General features: G+C 44.3%; 4 non-coding genes across 4 annotated transcripts; all 4 read right to left on the bottom strand.

Moving 5' to 3' along the window:
- Positions 1-6,744: 6,744 nt before the first annotated feature.
- LOC139034181 (small nucleolar RNA SNORD116) lies at positions 6,745-6,837 on the bottom strand. Its single transcript, XR_011486609.1, has one exon. It is a non-coding gene; the product is annotated as a small nucleolar RNA SNORD116 (small nucleolar RNA).
- A 2,668-nt stretch (positions 6,838-9,505) lies between these two features.
- On the bottom strand, positions 9,506-9,597 carry LOC139034176 (small nucleolar RNA SNORD116). The gene has a single exon (XR_011486604.1). It is a non-coding gene; the product is annotated as a small nucleolar RNA SNORD116 (small nucleolar RNA).
- Positions 9,598-13,287: 3,690 nt separating this feature from the next.
- On the bottom strand, positions 13,288-13,380 carry LOC139034175 (small nucleolar RNA SNORD116). Its single transcript, XR_011486603.1, has one exon. It is a non-coding gene; the product is annotated as a small nucleolar RNA SNORD116 (small nucleolar RNA).
- A 7,453-nt stretch (positions 13,381-20,833) lies between these two features.
- Positions 20,834-20,900, bottom strand: LOC139034178 (small nucleolar RNA SNORD109A). The gene has a single exon (XR_011486606.1). It is a non-coding gene; the product is annotated as a small nucleolar RNA SNORD109A (small nucleolar RNA).
- Positions 20,901-21,440: the final 540 nt, after the last annotated feature.

Below are 21,440 nucleotides of genomic sequence, written 5' to 3'. Positions count from 1 at the left end.
TGCCCTAAAGGGCGACTTGCCCCTATCTGAAGCCTCTGCAGCTCTGCTCACATGGAAAATCAGCACCCAGGAAGACCCACAGGAAGAAGGTGGGCTTTATTTATGGCAACACCACTCTATTCAGCTGTACACATCTTTTCCATTATGGTAAAACCACTGAGTGCTCACAGATCACCAAGGCAGCTTCCAGAAAGAATTTATAAAAGCAAGGGGATGACTTTGAATGTTCCAGTTCCTCTGCCCTAGTGTGATGGGAGCCACTGTCTACTACATTGTTATGTTATGTTATGTTATGTTATGTTATGTTATGCACAAGCCTTGTTATGCCAACCGATTCCAAATCTGTACACAGCCACAGGCCTCCAAGGTCGATACTTCATTGTGAGTGTGGCGAACACCTGGGTGCCATGTGGGCTGTCTGGCTGACCCCATCATTTAGAACTCATACATCTTGCAAATTCCAGCTCTAGTGGCCAAATGGAGGTCAAGTGGCATGTGCACACACTGCATTACCACCCACAGGGCTGGCTCCTTGGCCTCAGTTGGTATAACTCTTCAAGGTACCAAAGATATGCTTAAAGAGTCCTTCTTCTTGCATCACGCCACCAAGGCCTCAAGTGTTACCTATGACTGAGGCCCCCAAACAGCAGTAATGCCCTCTCCTCTGTACCCAGCCAAGGGCAGCTCCAAAAGGACCACAGTACATATCGTTACAACCACAATGACAGTGCCTGCAGCCTCAGGGGACAGATCGTCCCAGGCAATCCCACTGCACGTTTCCTCACCTGCACAACCATTCTGCTCTAGGCCTCTGGCCATCCTGAAGGAGGAATACATGGCTAGGGCCGCTGCACAGTCCACGGTGGCCTTCAGGACTCATGCACTATGACAGGAGTTGCAATACAACAACTGCAAAGGACAGAAGGCATATTACTTTTTGCCCCTACCACTGTTCCACCAGGTCCCACTACTGCTGCAGCCTACAGGCACTCAGGAATCTTACTAAACCAAAGGACCTCAACAGTGAGGCCTCGTATCTGACCTGGGTCTCCAATCAGAAACCACAGAATCTTCCATGCTTCAGCTTCCACATCAGCAAAGCCCCAGCTAGTCCACTAGCAGCTACAACTGGGATGAAATACACCTTTCAAGCCAAGAGCTCACTGGGCTGAATGGGCCTAGGCCTGGTCTACTGAACAGGATCTAGTGCATGATCTCCTGTGAGGGTAATCAGCTGGCTGACTGTCAAGTCATAAAGGTGGCACTTCATGAAACCCCTGCAGATGCCTTTGATCCGGATATGTCCTATTGAATAGGCAAAATCACAATATTCTGAGAAAGGATTAAAAAGATACAAAAAAAGAGAAGTAAAGATTACTGATAAAGGATGGTTACAGTCCAAGGATGGTTGATTAATAATTTCTAAAAATGATAAATGGAAAATTCTTAAGGGTTTACACTAGAGCTTTCCTAAAGCCTTGGAATTTACCAACTATGTAACTCAGCTCTCAGGTTTTCAACAGACATTTAAAAAATACTGGGAGGTGACTCCTGACCCAGTCTCTGAGTCAAGCACACCATTGTTTGAGCCAGGAACCAAGGTCCTGATAAAGACTTTGGGGTCTGGGGTGGGGGGATCCCTCAAGCCCCTTTGGGAAGGCCTTTACCAGGTTATTCTTTCTTTTCTCACAGCTGTCAAAGTGCCAAGAATTGATTCGTGGACGCACCACACTAGAGTTAAGAGGTGGCACCTTGACCAGAACTAATTGATGTCATTTTATGCCTGTATTTTCTATGCTCTTTCTTAGTACTCTTCAGATGAGTTTGATAATCTATGTGTGTCTGCTTATGCTGACTCCAAAAGTCCTGAGTCTGCCATTTGATCCTCAAGATAATGCCTTCCTTTCCGGGGCTCACTCCTACACTGCATTTCACAATAGGTCTAGCTGCTGGGTCTATAGAGTGCTACCATCTTCATCAGTGGAAGGCTTCCCATAGTAGGCATCTCCACTTCAAGCAAAGGGCTTTCTCCAAGTTTGTGAATATCTTCGACAACAACAATCATATGTGATGCCTCTTCTTAATCTGATGACATCTAACAATCCAAGATGGACTGGTGCAACACTTTGTACCTTAACTATGGACATAATTTGACTTTTAACTTTGCTGATTGTTCTGTTTTTGCTGTTTTCTCCCTCCTGTGTAATGGGATTTGTTTCTAGCTGCATGAAGGCTTTTAAGTTACAAATGGTTGCTCAAACTCCTGCAACTTCAGCAGCTTCCTCCAACTACTACTTGGGGCCTCTGGATCACACCCTCAATAGGAGGGTTAACAGAATATGATGCCTCTCCAATTTAGTGATGATGCCCCTTATCAGCTTAGAAGCAGTTATGTAATGAGAATGATGCCCCTTTCCCTAAGCAACATAATTCTCCTAAAAGAAAAGAAAAGACAGGAAGGCTAGGGGTCCCCAAATGGAGGAAATAGGCTGCAAGGGCCAGACATTTTTTCTCTCTCTATTAAGTACCAGGAGGAAACAAACTACAGGTGTCACATTTCTTCCCTTCTCTATACAAAATTAAAAGGTTTCTTTTAAAATTCAGTGTTGCCATGACAATAACTGGTTCCACCTGAATTTAACTTTCCTCAAACTTTCAGCTAACTAAAGGGTATTACTTATGGAAATATTTTTCTTAAGCTATGCTAAAGAACTATGTATTTATTCTTCACTCTGTATTTCTTCACATGGACATCATCAGATGATCAATACTGAAAAGAGATTGATTATATTTATTGAAGCCAAAATGGAGAATCTCTATACAGTCAGCAAAATCAAGAGTGGCAGCTGATTGTGGCTCAGATCATGAACTACTTATTGCCAAATTCAGACTTAAACTGAATAAAGTAGGGAAAACCACTAGATCATTAAGGTAAGACCTAAATCAAATCCATTACAACTATACAATGAAAGTAACAAACAGATTCAAGGGATTAAATCTGATAGACAGAGTGCCTGAAGAACTATGGACAGAGGTTCAGTTCATTGTACAGGAGGCAGTGATCAAGGCCATCCCCAAGAAAAAGAAATGCAAAAAGGCAAAATGGTTGTCTGAGGAGGCCTTACAAATCAGCTGTGAAAAGAAGAGAAGTGAAAGGCAAAGGAGAAAAGGAAAGATATACCCATTTGAATGCAGAGTTCCAAAGAATAGCAAGGAGAGATAAGAAAGCCTTCCTCAGTGATCAGTGCAAAGAAATAGAGGAAAACAATAGAATGGGAAAGACTAGAGATCTCTTCAAGAAAATTAGAGATACCAAGGGAACATTTCATGCAAAGATGGACATAATAAAGGACAAAAATGGTATGGACTTAACAGAAGCAGAAGATATTAAGAAGTGGTGGCAAGAAAACACAGAAGAACTACATAAAAAAATTCTTCATGACCCAGATAATCACAATGGTGTGATCACTCACCTAGAGCCAGACATCCTGCCTTAGGAAGCATCACTATGAACAAAACTAGTGGAGGTGATGGAATTCCAGTTGAGCTATTTCAAATCCTAAAAGATGATGCTGTGAAAGTGCTGCACTCAATATGCCAGCAAATCTGGAGGGGCCACAGGACTGGAGAAAGGTCAGTTTTCATTCCAATCCCAAAGAAAGGCAATGCCAAAGAATGCTCAAACTACCACAGTTTGCACTCATCTCACATGCTAGCAAAGTAATGCTCAAAATTCTCCAAGCCAGGCTTCAATAGTATGAGAACTGTGAAATTAAACTGCATTTAGAAAAGGCATAGGAACTATAGATCAAATTAGCAACATTCGTTGGCTCACTGAACAAACAAGAGAGTTTAAAAAAAAATCTGCTTTATTGACTATGCCAAAGCCTTTGACTGTGTGGATCACAACAAACTGTGGAAAATTCTGAAAGAGATGGGAATACCAGACCACCTGACCTGCCTCCTGAGAAATCTTTATGCAGGTCAAGAAGCAACAGTTAGAACTGGACATGGAACAACAGACTGGTTCCAAATCAGGAAAGGAGTATGTCAAGGTTGTATATTGTCACCCTGCTTATTTAACTTACATGCAGAGTACATCATGAGAAATGCTGGGCTGGATGAATCACAAGCTGGAATCAAGATTGCCAGGAGAAATATCAATAACCTCAGATATGCAGATGACACCACCCTGATGGCAGAAAGTGAAGAAGAACTAAAGAGCCTCTTGATGAAAGTGAAAGAGGAGAGTGAAAAAGTTGGCTTAAAACTCAACATTCAGAAAACTAACATCATGGCATCTGGTCCCATCACTTCATGGCAAATAGATGGGGAAACAGTGATGGACTTTTTTTTTTGGGGGGGGGCGCCTAAAATCACTGCAGATGGTGACTGAAACCATGAAATTAAAAGACACTAGTTCCTTGGAAGAAAAGTTATGACCAACCTAGACAGCTTATAAAAAACCAGAGACATTACTTTGCCAACAAAGGTTCATCTAGTCAAAGCTATGGTTTCTCCAACAGTCATGTATGGATGTGAGAGCTGGACTATAAAGAAAGCTGAGCACCAAAGAATTGATGCTTTTGAACTGTGGTGTTGGAGAAGACTCTTGAGAGTCCCTTGGACAGCTTAAGAAGATCAAACCAGTCCATCCTAAAGGAAATCAGTCCTGAATATTCATTGGAAGGACTGATGCTAAAGCTGAAACTCCAATACTTTGGCCACCTGATGCGAAGAACTGACTCATTTGAAAAGACCCTGATGCTGGGAAAGATTGAAGGTAGGAGAAGAAGGGGACGACAGAGGATGAAATGGTTGGATGGCATCACTGACTTGATGGACATGAGTTTGAGTAAACTCCAGGAGTTGGTCATCGACAGGGACACCTGGCATGCAGTCCATGGGGTCGCAAAGAGTTGAACGCACCTGAGTGACTGAAATGAAGTGAACTGAACTATCTTTCTTCAAGTCAGTTCCTCCTAAGATTCAGAACCTCTAATGGCTCAACAAAAGAGTATGTTTTACTCACACAATTGCTCTCCTAATCTACATTAGGAAAAGGAAATGGCAATCTACTCCAGTATTCTTGCCTAGAGAATCTTGTGGACAGAGGAGCCTGGTGGGCTGCTGTCCATAGGGTCGCACAGAGTCAAGACACTTTTGAAGTGACTTAGCATGCATACATGCATGCAATCTACATTAATAAGACTATGTATTTCCTTGGAAACCTGCCTTTCTTCAAAATTCATGTCAATCCTTTTATGGCCCAGGTTGACTCACATTGTGCCAAATTCCTTCAAAGTGCATGTTGTGGGTGAGGGGCCTGGTGGTGCTGAGTTTTGAGATATTTCCTTTCTGTAATTAGCAGCCTGCTATTAGATATATAATGTCCTGCTAAAGACTAGAAGTGGGGCACATTTTCTACTTGATTTTGATGTCTATGTCAGAAGCTTTTTCTATCTCTTTTATACTTCAATAAAACTTTATCACAGAAAAACTCTGAGTGATTAAGCTTCGTCACCTGGCCTGGAATGGATTCCTCTCCTCTGGAAGGCCAAGAATCCTTGTGTCTCTCACAACTCAGTAACAGCATTTCACCACCACAGTGCCAGGGGAGCCACTGGCTACTAGACTGAGGCAGCCTTGCTATGTCAACCGATGCCAGTACCTACCACAACCACAGGGCTCAAAGGCTGCTACTTCACTGCCAGGGTGGTGAACACCTGAGTGCCATCCAGAATGTCTGGCTGGCTCCATCCTAGGAACTCATACACTTGGCAAATTACAGACCCAAGGGCCACAGTAAGGCCAAGGGGCAGGTGCACATAACGCATTACCGCCGACAGGGCTGGTTCCTTGGTCTCTGTTACTGCAATTATTCAAGGCACCAAAGATACGCTTGGAGAGTCCTTCTGGCAGCGGGCCACCAAGGCCACAAAGGTCACCTATCACCGAGCCTCCCAGGCACCAGCAATGCCCTCTCCTCTGTACCCAGCTGAGGGCAGCTCCAAAAGGATCCTGTGATGTACCACTGAATAAACAACAGTGCCTGCAGCCTCAGGGGAGAAAACGTCCCAGGAAATCACACTGCATCTTTCCTCACCTGCACAACCACTCTGCTCTAGGCCTCTGGCCAATCACAGGAGGAATGCAGGCCTAGCACCACAGCACAGTCCACGGCGGCCTCCAAGACTCAAGCACTGTGGCAGCAGTTGCAATACACAAAATGCCAAAGGCAGAAAGAAGGCCTATTGCTTTTCACTCCTGCCACCATTCCCCTAGGTCTGTGTAACCACCACAGCCCACAGGGCACTCAGGAACCTCACCAATGATGCAAATGGCTGCAACAGCAAGGGCCTCAGATCTGACCTGGGGCTCCAATCGCAAACCACAGAAGCTTCCTTGTGCCAGAATCGACATCACCAGGGCCCCAAATAGCACATTCACAGCATGAACTGGGAGAAAACACACCATTCTGAGTGAAGAGCTCACTGTCCAATGTCAGGATCTACTGGGACACCCACCACCACTGGACAAGCCGGATACCTCTTCTGCTCCTCCGTGCCCTTCACCATGGACCTCGCGTTCCAAGAGCTGCTCGAACATCTGTACACGTCCAACCCTCAGATGGGAGCCTCCGAAATGGTGGTGACCTGGCTCCCCCATGCATGTGTCTGACAGAGTCGGAGATGCCCTCACTGCTAACCAGCCCACCCTTGAGCCCAAGGCAGGCAACGTGCTGGACCTCAGTTTCGATGAGGAGACGGTAGTGAGTTCTCACTCATTTTGTTCAGATTTTCCAAGGAATGCATGAGAGGGTGTCGTCATCGATCCAAGCACGTGCTGGCTCGCCCCCTACGTCCACAGGGCAGGCCGCGCCGCTCCCAGGAGGAGCCAGTGATCTGGAAGTCCTCCAGCAGCCGGGGGATCTCAGAGCCCTCAGGCTTCTCAGCAAGAGGAACGGTCCCTCCATATGTACAGCCACTCAGGCAGTCCCAGAAAACCTGAAATCCAAGACATGTCTTGGGGCAGGGAACGGCGTACCGTGCTCAGTGATCACAAAAGCAGTGGCAGGAACATGGGCCCACCACACTTCTCACCAGACTCCCTTGCACCTTGAGTCACTTTCTCACGGGCGGGGCTTCGTCTCCTGGGTGACAGACAGTCATATCGGGCAACTTCACCTGACAAGGGGACAGAAAGCACAGGCAGGCTTCAGATGTTACCCAGCTTCTTGCTAAGCAATATCGATGCCCATGGTTCCCTGAGGGAAGGCTTCTTCTGCTTCCCAACTGTAGTATCCCTTATGTACAACTGGATACCTATGTGTTGGCATGAGTGCAGAAAGTTAGGTTCATGTGACTTCGGATGTCTGTCTGACTGAGTGTGCAAGCATGTCGGGAGACTTGATGTGGGTCTGAGTACTTGTGTTCTAGTGTACCAACAAGGATGTGCTCTCACGATTCTGGGTGTGCCTCTGGAACTCTTCGTGTATTTCCGTGTCTCAGAGCCCCTATGCAAAGCCCTTGGTGTCTGAACACGCACATCAGCTCCATGGAGCTCTAACCTCCCACAAAATGGGGGATGACGCCTGGCACCTTCCTCCAACCCCATGCAAAATTTCACTGAGTGGTTGTTGACACAGGCTCTGGGCTCCCGATCTACATGACCCATGCTGTCTGACCAGAGCACAGGAACCTGACCGCCCAAGATCACCTTGCAGAGCATCTGTGTGAATATCCCTTACCCTGAGACTATCCCAGTCACTATTACAGCTCTGGTGTCCTTGCCACAAGTCCCATCTCCTCCCCGAACAAGGAAACTTTCCAGAGAAGGCCTATAGTGTGGTTAAGTTGACCTTGGGCCAGATAACAACCCACCATATGCTCACATAGTAAAAGAATAAAGGGCATGCACCTCTTCCTTTCCAATTAGTCTAGTCACTCTCTGGGGCTGTGCTAGAAACAAGAGGTGGTCATCCTCAGGTACCAGGATCCAAGGGTCACTCCCACAGAAATGGGGCCCCTTTCCTGGCCAGATTATCCTCAGATCCACAGCCTGCAGGGTGCCAACCACACCCTAGAGAAAGCTCCCATAATGCAGGGTTTGGTCCAAATTGAACTCCTCCTGCCCACCAGGGTGAGTCACCCACATCAGAAGCCTCCAGGGGCTCTGCTCACACCGGGACAATCAGCACTCAGCAAGACCCACAGAAAGAAGGTGGCTTTGTTTACAGCAACACCATGCCATTCTGCCTGGCACCTTGTCTCCACCACGCCAGACCACCAAGTGCTTACAGATCACCAGGAAGACTCCAGAAAAACAGGCAGGGGAAGATCTTGGATTTGCCAGGTTTCCCACCATCATGTCAGGGGAGCCAATGGCTACTACATCAAAGCAGCCTTGGTAAGCCAACCGATGCCGGATCTCTACCACAACCATGGTCTTCCAAGGTTGATGTATCACTGCCAGGGTGGTGAACACCTGGGTGGGGTCTGGGCAGTCTGGCTGGCCCCATTCTTCAGGAACTCATGCACCTTGCAAATTCCAGTCCCAAGGGCTAAAGGGTAGAGCCAAGGGGCATGTGAACTTACCTTAATACTACCCACAGGGCTGGCTCCTAGGCCTCGTTATTGCAACTCTTCAGTTGCAAAGATACAGTTTGTAAGTCCTTTTTTCTGACATCAGGCCACCAAAGCCACAAAGGTCACCTATCACTGAGCCTCCCAATCACCAGCAATGCCCTGTCCTCTGCACCCAGCCGAGAGCAGCTCCAAAAGGACCACAGTACATATTATTGCAAAAACAAAAACAGTGCCTGAATCCTCAGGGGATAAATTGTCCCAGGAAATCACACTGCACCTTTCCTCACCTGCACAACTATTCTGCTCTAGGCCTCTGGAAAACCCACCTGATGAATGTATGGTTAGAACCACCTCACAGTCCATAGTGTCCTGCAAGGCTCAACACTGTGACAGGAGTCGCAATACAGGAACTGCGAAGAACAGAAACTAAGCCTATTTCCTTTCACCCCTGCCAATGTTCCACTAGATCCTTGCAACCACTACAGTACACAGGGCACTCAGGAATCTCACCAACCCAAAGGGCTGCAATGGTGAGGGCCTCAGATCTGACCTGGGGCTCCAATCAGAAACCACAGAAGCTTCCTCACTTCAGCTTCCACATCACCACAACCCCAACTAGCGCACTCATAGCAGGAACCAGGACGAAATTTGCCTTTCAAGTCAAGAGCTCAATGGGCCTAGGCCAGGATCTACTGTGACTCCTATCACTATTGGACAAGCCTCTTCTGCTCCTCAGTGGCAATCACCACACAGATTGCATTCCAAGAAGACGGCTCAAACATCGGTACATGCCCACCCTCAGACAGGAGCCTCACAAGTGGTGGTGACCACAGTGCTCCATGCATGTGTGTTACATAGTTGAAGCTGCCCGCACTCCTAACTAGTCCTGCCCTTAGCCCCAAAGGAGACAATGTGCTAGACCTCGTTTCAATGAGGAAATGGTATCAATTTCTCACTCATTTTGTTCAGATTGTCCAGGGAACACATGTGAGTGTGCCATCATCAATCTGAGCACCTGCTGGTTCGCTGTACACTTTAGTCAGGAAGGGAGGGCAGCTCCCAGGAGGAGCCAGTTCCCTGGGAGTTCTCCAACAGCTGGGGGAACTCAGAGCTCCTAGGCTTCTCGGCAAGAGGAACAGTCCATCTAAACTTACAGCTACTCAGGCAGTTCCAGGAAACTGTAAATCCATGACACATCTTGGGGCAGATGAAGGCATTCCATGCTCAGTGATCCAAAAAGTAGTGGTAGCAACCTGGGCCCACCACACTTCTTGCTGGACGCCCTTGCACCTTGAATCACGACCGCACAGGCAGGTCTTTTTATTCTGGGTGACAGGCAGTCATACCTGGCAATGTCACCCCACAAGTAGACAGAAAGCACAGGTAGGCTTCAGATGTGTTCCCTTGTTCTTGCTGAACAACACTGATGCCCATGGTTCTCTGGGGGAAGTTCTGGATCTCAGCTGCAACTGCCTCAACCCCTTACATACGACTGGATACCTGTCTGTCACCAGGAGTGTGACAGATAATGAGTTTCAAGTGCCTGTGGGTGTCTGTCTCTCTGAAAGCCGTGTGTGGCCAGGGGATTCAATGTGGGGCTGCGGGTGTGTGTTCTGGTCTACCAATGAAGATATACTCTCAGGATTCTGGGTGTGCCTCTGGAACTCCTGTATGTCAGAGCCCCTTTGCAAAGGCCTCAGTGCCTGAATAGGCATGACTTCTCCACAGAGCCCTGACCTCCTGCCATCACACAAAATGGCAGATGAGGCATGCCACCTTCCACAAGCCCCATGCAATATTCATCCAGAGGGCCTGCTGAAATAGGCTCTGGGCTCCTGATCCCCATGACACCCACCCTCCAATCAAAGCACATGGACCTGACCATCCAAGGTCGCCCTGCAGAGTATCTGTGTGACTGCCACTTACCCTGAGACCATGCCAGCTTCTACTACAGCTCAGGTGTCCTTGCCCACAAGCCCCCCTTCCTTCAGGAACAGGGGTACTTTCCCCGAGAAGCTCCAGGTGGCTCGCAGTATGCCTCAGCAGGGCAGGCAGCACGGCTCCCAGGAGCCAGTGAGCATGGGAGTCCTCTAGCAGCTAGGCAATTCAGAGCCTTCAGGCTTCTCGGTAAGAGGATCAGTCCATCCACACTTACAGCTATTCAGGCAATCCCATGGAACCCACGGAACCCTTAATCCAAAAGGGGGAAGATGTACGCTCCAGTGATTGAAAAAGCTGTGGCAGCAACTTGGGCCTGCCACACGTCTGACAAGACTCCCCTGCACCTTGAGTCCACGCATAACACACATGGCCTCTTTTCTTGGGTGACGGAAAGTCACACCCAACAACTGTTCCTAAAAACTGAAAAGCACAGGCACACTTCAGATGTGCATCCCATTCTCTCTGAATAACATCCATGCTGATACTTCCTGGTTGAAGGCCTTCATCTGCTTTCTAACTGCCTCAATCCCTTATATACCAGAGGATATATATGCGTGAGCAGACTGTAGGAAGTTAGGATATATTATCTGTGTGTGTCAGTTTGGCTGTTTGTTGTGAGGGGCTTGATGTTGGGCTAAGTGTGTGTGTTTCAGTGTCCAAACAAAGATGAGCTTTCAGGATTCTGGGTGTGCATCTCTGGAACTCCTGGTTGTCTCCTTGTAAAGGCTGAGCCCCTTTGTAAAGGCCTCATTGGCTGAAAAGGTATGCCTTCTTCACAGAGCCCTGACGTCTAGCTTTCCCACAATATGGCAGATCACGCCTGACACCTTCCACAAGCTCCATGCAAACTTTCACCCTAAGGGGCTGTTCACATAAGGTATGGGCTCCTGATTTCCAAAACCCATGCCCTCTGACCAAAGCACAGGAACCTGACTGTTCAAAGTTGGCAAGTGGAGCTTCTGTGGAACTGCCACGTATCCTGAGGCCATGCCAGTACTACTACAATTAGTTGTCATTTCTCACAAGTCCCAGCTCCTCAAGGTACAAGTGAAGTTTCCTGAGAAGACACACAATTCCATGAACTTGGCCCTGGAGCAGAAAAGGCCCACCACACCCTCAAAAGGCTAAAATAACTCAGGGCATGCAACTCCTCCGGCTGACTGTGTCCAATCACTCTCCAGTGCTCCACTGGAAAATTAAGATGGGAGGTGGTCATCCTCAGGTACCAGGGTTCAGGGGTCACTACCACAGAAACTGGGACCCTTTAGCAGTCAGATTATGCTCAGATCCACAGCCCGCAGGGCCCTGGGTACCGGCCACACCTGAGGAAAAGCTCCCCTAGTCCAGGGCCTGGTCCAAATTGAATTGCTCCTGTCCCCAGGTCTTCTCAACCCCATCAGAAGCCTCAAGGTGCCCGGCTCACACAAGGGAAAATAAGCACCCAGGAAGACCCACCAGAACCCAGAAAGACCCACAGAAGTTAAGAAGGCCTTGATTAGTTGACCCACACCATTCTGCCCGGCACCTCTTCTCCACCACAGCATAACTACCAAGTCCACTCAGGACACCAAGGCTGCTTCCAAGAAGACCTGAGAAGAACTGTCAGGAGAAGAGCTTTGCTGTGCAAGGTTTCCCAAAACCATGTCAGGGCAGCCACTGGCTATACCATGGAGGCAGGCTTGGCATGCCAACCAAGGCCCAACCTCTACCACAAGAACTGCCCCAGTGGATGATACTTCTCTGCAGGGTAGAAGACACCTGAGTCCCACCCAGGCTGGCCATCTTGCCCCATCCCTTAGGAAGTCTTACACCTTGCAATTTCCATGCCCAAGAGTCAAAGGGACCAACAGGCATGTGCGCAGACCTCAGTTCTACCCAGACTGGCTGGCTGTAGGCCTCAGTACATGGAACTGTTCAATGCCCCTGCAAGATATCAGGCCACCAAGGCCACAAAAGTCTCCCGAGAACCAGTGGGCCCTCTCATTTGCAGGGAGCCAAGGGCACCTTCAAGGGGACCAAGGTATCCTTGGAAACACAAAGACAGTACCTGCAGCCTCAGGGCAACAGTTTATCCCAGGAAATCACACTGCAACTTCCCTCACCTGCTCTACACTTTTCCTAGGTACTCTGGCTAACCCACAGGAGGAATGCAGAGCTGGGACCTCACCACAGTCCATGGTGGCCTCCACAGATCAAGCACTGTGCCAAGAATTGCAATATAGGAGTTGCCAACTGCAGAAATGAGGCCTATTGCCTTTCGTCAATGCACTGGTCCACGAGGTCACTGCAACTGCTGCAGCCAACCACACACTCAAGAGTTCTACCATGCCCTCAAGAATCTTACCAACCCAAAGTGCCGCAATGGCAAGGGCCTCAGGTCTGGCCTGGGGCTGCAATCAAGAAACCACTGTAGCTTCCTTGCTTTTGCTTCCACATCAGCACAGCCCCAACTACTGCACCTGCAGCAGGAACTAGAGCGAAACACACGTGTTCAAGCCAAGAGCTCAGTGGGCCTAAGCCAGGATCTACTGCGACTCCTACCACCAGTTGCCAAGCTGGCAGCCTCCTCTGCCTCTCATAGTCATTACCAAGGACCTGGCACTCTGAAGTCCACTCAAATGCCTGTCCACAGCCCACCCTCACATGGGAGCCTCACAAACTGTGGTGACCGGGTTGCTGTCTGCATGTGTGTGACACAGATGTAGCTGGCCCTCACGCTAACTAGCCCCTACTGTAGTCCCAGGGGCAGCAACGTGCTGGACCTCAGTTTCGACATGGAGACGGTAGTGAGTTCTCACTCACTTTGTTCAGATTTTCCAAGGAATGCAAGTAAGGGTGTCATCATTGATCTGAGCACGTGCTGGTTTACTGCTCACCTTCACAGGGCAGGTAGCACCATTCCCAGGAGGAGCCAGTGACCTGGGAGTCTCCCAGAACCCAGGGGAACTCAGAGCCCCCAGTTTCTCAGCAAGAGGAATGGTCCCCCCATACATACAGCCACTCAGGCAGTCCCAGAAAAGACGAAATCCATGACACATCTTGGGGCAGAGGAAGGCGTACTATGCTCGGTGATCCAAAAAGAACTGGCAGTAAACTGGGCCCGCCACACTTCTTGTAGGATTCCCCTGCACCTTGAGTCACCGCCTCATGGGCGGAGCTTTGTCTCCTGGTGACAGACAGTCATACCCGGCAACTTCACCTGAAAAGGGGACAGAAAGCACAGGCAGGCTTCAGATGTGTACCCAATCTCTCACTGAGCGAGATCAATGAGCGTGCTTCATGGGGGGAAGGCCTGTATCTGCAAGTCAAGTGTATTGATCCCATACAGACAGGATACTTATCTGTCAACAGAGTGCAGTTATTAGGTTCAAGTGCCTGTGGGTGTCTGTCTGACTGAGCGTGCATGGCTGGTGGGGGATGTGATGTGGGGCTGAGTGTCCTCTGGAACTCCTGGGTATCTCTGTGTCTCAGAGTCCCCATGCAAAGGCCCTGGTGTCTGAACACATGTGCCATCTCCATGGAGTCCTATTGCTGTCGTCCCCTGGCTTCAGTCCTCCAGGCCTCTGCAACCACTGCAACCCACCAGGCACTCAGGAATCTCACCAAATCAAAGGGCTGTGATGGCGGGGTCCTCAGATAGGGCCTGGGGCTCCAACTAGAAACCACAGAATCTTCCTCACTTTGGCCTCGAAATCAGCACAGCCCCAACTATGGCACTCAGAGCAGGAACTGCATCAAAAATGCATCTACCCAAACCAGATCCCACCTGCGTGGCTAGGATCTATTCTGACTCCTACTACCTACATCCACGCTGGCCTCCTCTCCAGTCACTCAGTCATGTCCAACTCTTTGTGACCCCATGAAATGCTATTTGCTAGGTTTCTCTGTCTTTCATCATCTCCAGAAGTTTTCTCAAATCCTTGTCCACTGAGTTAGTGATGCCATCCAACCATCTCATCATCTTTTGTCCCCTTCTCCTCCTGTCTTCAGTGTTTCTCAGAACAGGGTCTACTCCATTGTGTCAGCTTTTCTTATCAGGTGGCCAAATTATTGGAGCTTCAGCTTCAGCATCAGACCTTCCAGTGAATATTCTGGATTGATTTCCTTTAGGATTCACTGGTTTCTTCCTTGAAGTCTGAGGGACTCTCACAAGTATTTTCTGATACCACAGTATGAAAGCATCAAATCTTCAATGCTCAGCCTTCTTTATGGTCCTAATCTTACATCCATAGATGACTACCAGAAAAACTATCACTTTGAGTATATGGACCTGTGTCAGCAAAATGATGTCTCTAATCATTAGTACGCTGTCTAATTTTGTCATAGCTTTTCTTCCAAGGAGCAAGCGCCTTGTAATTTCATGGCTTCAGTCACCAGTCACAGTGATTTGGAGCCCAAGAAAGTGAAGTCTGTCACTGTTTTCTTGTGCATGGTCTTGCCTACCAGAGCTAGATCCAGCTTTCCCCATAGTTAGTCCCACCCATCAGGAAGCTTCCACAAGCCACTTATCCTCATCTATCATAGAGCAGATAGAAAGAAAACCATAATCACATAAAACTAACCAAGTTGATCACATGTATCACAGTCTTGTCTAACTCAGTGAAACTATGAGCCATGCCTTGTAGGGCCACCCAAGATGGATGGGTCATGGTGGAGAGTTCTGACAAAATGTGGTCCACTGGAGGAAAAAAATGATAAAGTGCTTTGGCTTCTTGTGTTTAGAATCCAGTGAATAATATGAAAAGGGGAAAAGATATGACACTGAAAGATGAACTCCCCAAGTCAGTAGGTGCCCAATATGCTACTGGAGAAGAGTGGAGAAATAGCTCCAGAAGCAATGAAGAGGCTGACCCACAATGGAAACATCTAATTGTGCATGTGTCTAGTGGTGAAAGTAAAGTACGATGCTGTAAAGAACAATATTGCAAAGGAACCTGGAATGTTAGGTCCACAAATCAAAGTAAATTCGAATTGGTCAAACAGGAGATAGTAAGAATGAACATTGACATTTTAGGAATCAGTGAACTAAAATGGATGGGAATGGGTGAATAATACAGATGACCATTATATCTACTACTCTGGGCAAGAATCCCTTAGAAAAAATGGAATAGCCCTCATGGTCAATAAAAGAATTAAAAATGCAGTACGAGGGTGCAATCTCTAAAACAACAGAACGATCTCAGTTCATTTCTAAGGCAAACCATTCAATATCATACTAATCCAAGTCTATGCCTCAATCACAAATGCTGAGGAAGATGAAGTTGAATGGTTCTATGAAGACTTATAACACCTTCTTTAGAACTAAAAGGACACCAATAAAAAAGATGTCCTTTTTATCATAGGGGACTGGAATGCAAAGGAAGGAAGTCAAGAGACACCTGGAATAACAGGCAAGTTTGGTCTTGTAGTACAAAATGAAGCAGGGCAAAGGCTAACACAGTTTTGCCAAGAGAACGCAATGTTCCTAGCAAACACCCTCTTCCAAAACACAAGAGAAGACTCTACACATGGACAACACCAGATGGTCAAATCTGAAATAAGATTGATTTCATTCTTTGCAGGCGAAGTTGGAGAAGCTCTAGACAGTCAGCAAAAACAAGACCAAGAGCTGACTGTGACACAGAAAATGAACTCATTGCAAACTTTAGACTTAACTGAAGAAAGTAGAAAAAACCACTAGGCCATTCAGGTATGACCTAAATCAAGTATCTCATGATTATACAATGGAAGCAACAGATAGATTCAAGGGATTAGATCTGATAGACAGAATGCCTGAAGAATTATGGACAGAATTGACAGTTTTGAACTGTAGTGCTGGAGAAAACTCTTGAGGGTCTCCTGGACTGCAAGGAGATCAAACCAGTCAATCCTAAAGGAAATTGGTCCTGAATATTCAATGGAAGGACTGATGCTGAAGCTGAAACTCCAATCCTTTGGCAACCTGACATAAGGAACTGATTCGATAGAAAAGACCCTAATGCTGGCAAAGATTGAAGGCAGGAGGAGAAGGGGATGACAGAGGATGAGATGGTTGGATGGCATCACTGACTCAATGGATATGAGTTTGAGCAAGCTCCAGGAGTTGGTGATGGACAGGGAAGCCTGGCATGCTGCAGTCCATGGGGTTGCCAAGAATCAGACACAACTGAATGAATCTAACGAAAAAAAATCTTCAGTGAACACTACTACAAACAACTTCATCAACAGGACAACAAAGATAGGTAAAATGGATTTTCTGACTTCCAAAGTTGCCAAACTATGGTATGTATAATGTCCAATTTTCAACATAAAAGCACTAGAATACTGGACATTCAAAGAAACATGCATGTCCCTCACACAGAAGGATAAATTAAGAAGAAGCAATAGAAACTCAAAGTCAGGAGACGGGACTCAACAGAGAAATATTTTAAATCAGTTACTTTAAATATGCTGCAAAAGGTAATGGACCTAAGGTTCTTAGTTTTAAGAACCAGATGATTCCCACAAACATTATCTCATGAAATAGGCATATCAATCAAGGGACAGAAAATTTTCAAACAAAATCCAGTAGAAATTCTGGAGTTGAAAGCATAATGTCAAGTATTAAAAACCTCACAAAAAAGCCTCCATGAGAAATTGGAACTGACAAAAAAAAACCAAACACCTAAAAATTATAAATCATTCAAATTATCCAGTTATAGGAAGAGAAAATTTACTTTTTAATAGACACAGCCTAAAAGTAATATGAAGCTACGATCCAGTGTACTAACATATACATAGCAAGGTTCAGAGAGAAAGAAAGGAATGAGCAGAAGCTATATTTAAAAAAATAATAGACAAAACTGCCCAAAGTTGATGAAAAGTCAAAAACTTAAGAAGTCCATATAGGATAAATTCAAACAGATTCATAGTGCGACACATCATTATGAAACTGCTTAAATAGAAAGACAAAACAGCAATAGAGAAGAGACACAGAAGTCATCTTCAGAAAAACAAAAGTGATTTCTCATCATATAACATGGCAGTAGGATGGCACTTTCAAAGTTCTGAAACAAAAAGTTATTCAACTGGGAATTTTTGATCTGACAATAATGCCCTAAAAAAATGAAGGAGAAATTAAGACATTCTCAGATTAACAAAGACTGAAGATGTTCTTGAACAGCAAACCTGCCCTACAAGAAATGTCTAAGGGAGTCAATCTTAAATGAATGTACAATATATAATAACTTAAGTCTGCATCAAGAAATAAATAACATCAGTAAAGGTGACTACACAGGCAAATATAAAAGCCAGTATTAATATATCTTTGTAACTCTTTTCCTATATGGTGCTTAAATAAAGGCATAAGACAAAAATCATCAGCCTGTGGTGATGAATGCCTAAGTATGAAGACATAATTTGTGACAAAGACAACATATAGGGGAAATGGAGCAATGTGGCAACAAAAAATTTATGCATTATTGAAATTAAATTGTTATTAATCATAATGACTTTATTATAAATTAAGAAGTTAATTGTTATCCCCAGGGCAACCACCAAGAAAATAACTTAAAAATATATAGTAAAAACAAGGAAATAAAGAATTTAAAATGGTACTCTCAATAATATCTATTTCACAGAAAATACACAATATTGAAGACCAAAAAAAGAAAAAATGAACAGCAAAATAGCAGTTGTCCTCCTTCATCAGTAATTACTTTAAACAGAGATGGTTTAAAATTTGTAAGTGAAAGGCAGAGACTGGCAAAATGGATTAAAAACATGATCCAACTATATGTTATCTGCAAGAGACATACTTCAGATTCAAAGACACAGATTGGCCCAAAATTAAAGCATGAAATAAACATTTCTTATAACATGTAACCAAAGACAGCTAGAGTGACTGCACCAATATAAAACAAAATTTGTCTTCAAATGAAAATCGTTACATGGGTCAATTAAACATTGATAAAAGAGTCAAATCCATTAAGAAGATAAAGCAATGATAAACATTTACACAGCTAACAACAAAGTCCCAAAATATATGAAGCAAAATTGCATAGAATTGAAGAAACAGACAACTCTACAATATCTGGATACTTCTAATGTCTTGCTTTTAATAACCAATAGAACAATTAGAAGGACAATCATTATGGAAATAGAATACTTGAACAACCATAAACCAACTATAGTGAACAGACTTACACAGAACACTCCACCTAAAAGCATATGATTGTACATTTTCCTCAAGTGCATAAGGAACATACTCCATAATAGACCAGATACAACACCAAAAGTAAGTTTAAATAAATTTTAAAACACTGAAATCATACAGCATATGTTCACTGATCTCAGTGGAATTAAACTAGAAATCAGTAACAGAAAGAAATTTAGATGATTTCACACATAAATAGAAATTAAGAAACAAGTTCCAAATAAAAATGAATCAAGTACAATATTCTCAAGGAAAATTATTAAATTATTTGAGATGAATGAAAATTAACACACAACATTCCAAAATTTATGAGATGCCAAAAACAGTACTTGAGGAGAAAATTTTACAGCTGTTGAGATCTACATTTAAAAAAGAAAGATTTCAAATCAGTAACCTACCTTAAGAAGCTAGAAAAAGAAAACCAAACATAAAGCAAGGAAGAAAGAAAAGAAAGATTAGTATAAAAATGATAAAGATTAAAGATTGAAACAAACAACTGAATAAAAAATAAAAATCAATGAAACCAAAAATCAATTCCTTGAAAAATTCAACAAAATTCAGAATGTTTTAGCTAAACTGACCAGAGGAAATAAATGACCTTGCTAGTTTCTAGAGAAGTGAATATATAAATTACAATATATAAATATATATATATATTAAAAATAACAAAACAACTATTACTTTAAAGAATTTGTGACAAGATCTTTGTCAAGAGAAAAATAGAGTTTACTCATTTCTAAAGCATTAAACATCAGGCCCTAGGTAACACAAAACCTGTGTAATCACGCCAAGAATATACAGACTATTTTTCTTAACTGATGGATGTTTCAATTTTAACAAGAAATAGTGATTAATTATTTAATATATGAAATTTTACTACACTTGATTAATCCAACATAGTATGTTTTGTGAGATTAATGCAATATGGAAAATTGAAATTATTTGTTACAGAAAAATGAAGCTTTTTATCTTTTAAAATCTTCATGGCCTAAGAGTTCAGAAAGTATAAAGTATAATTTTCAGATCAAAAAAGGAAAAATCCTAATTAAAGTCAAATGTGGCTCAGCTGGTAAAGAATCTGCCTGCAATGTGGGAGACCTGGGTTTGATCCCTGGGTTGGGAAGATCCCCTGGAGAAGAGAAAGGCTACCCACTCTAGTATTCTGGCCTGGAGAATTCCATGGACTGTATAGTCCATGGGGTCACAAAGAATCAGACACAGTTGAGCGACTTTCACTTTCAACATTTAGAAGAATAGCAATAATGACCCGTAATGGTCTTACAGATCTGACCAAAATGATCTAACAATGATGATCTCAATCACGGGCTCAACATTCTGAAACCATAATATGTTTAGAAAACTCCCAAGCACAGTTTAATTTCACCAAAGGATATTTCACTGCAGCAAGAAAATGTATAAAACAACAGTTTTCCAAGATTCTGCATTTGTCAGTTCACCCAAAATGCAGATAAAATAAAACTTAAAATTTGGAAATTAGACTAGAGGCTAGAAAAGGACATCATGAAGACATTATCCAGTAAGCCACTGAACAGATGAACACTGAGACTTCAGGGTGTGGCACAGTGCACGAGACATATGAATTTTCAATGATCATGACACAGTTACTCACCCCTGTTCTCTGAAGTAGAGGCCCTCATTTCAGTCCTTCTACCTCAGAAAAGTGTAGCAGAAAAAAACAAAAACAAACAAAAAGAAAAAAAGACATAGTCTCAAAAATATTCAACAATAAAAATAACAAAGCACTAATACTGTCAAATTTCATTGTCAAAATTTATTATAGTCATGCAATCTTCCCTTCTTCCAGCTCAACCACAAATGATGTTTTCAGTACCCATTACAGTTGCTCAACCGCTTCTTATTTCAACATTTGCCACCCTCCCCCCTTTATTTCTCAAGAACAATTCCTTTAAAAAGTTCTACCTACAACTGTGTTCAAAATGACCAAAATGAAGCAAGTCACTTAGCATATCTACATGCCTCATAAGAGGCATGAATATGTAGAATAGGATGACTTGCTCTGGAAGATAGAAAAGGCATGCTCATAGCAGTGTTATGTAGTCAAAGCCAAGCTATGAGATTCTTATTTGTCCAATTAGAGGGGCATTCATCTGGACCTCAGATTGACATCTGGAATGAGTCCCTCAGCATCCTCAGACAATTTTTCTCATCATCGATCCAGACAAGCACCTTCCCAAAAAATAAGCATTTCTATAGCCAGGCTTATTTTCTTCAGGCCTACCTACTGTGTTGTTAACAAAAAACAATACATATACATAACACAATTTGTTATTTGAACAATAGAACCCTCATAGCACAAAAGGCACACAACCATGGATTTCTCTGTATAAAATTGAAATCTATTGAAAATATTCAAAACAACTAAGTCAACTAAAATTTCAAGGAGTGGTGAGGTGAAAGTGTTAGTCTCCCAGTGAGTCTGACTCTTTGACACCCCATGGACTGTAGCCTGCTGGGTTACTCTGTTCACACAATTCTCCAAGCAAGAATACTGCAATGGGCAGGCGTTCCCTTCTCCAGGGGATCTTCCTGACCCAGGGGTCAAATCTGCGTTTCCTGCATAGCAGGCAGGTTCTTTCCTATCTGAGCCATAGTGGGGCATCATTTGTAAATGAAGTAGCAAATAAGGTTTGATTATACTGGAAATATGAGGAGAAATATCTAAATTCTGAAAGCTAGTAATAAAAAGATAAATATTT

The sequence above is a fragment of the Odocoileus virginianus genome, unplaced genomic scaffold (assembly GCF_023699985.2).
Source record: "Odocoileus virginianus isolate 20LAN1187 ecotype Illinois unplaced genomic scaffold, Ovbor_1.2 Unplaced_Contig_33, whole genome shotgun sequence".
Lineage (NCBI taxonomy): Eukaryota > Metazoa > Chordata > Mammalia > Artiodactyla > Cervidae > Odocoileus > Odocoileus virginianus.
The sequence above is the reverse complement of the archived record's forward strand: the minus strand, read 5'-3'. Positions and strand labels throughout refer to the sequence as shown.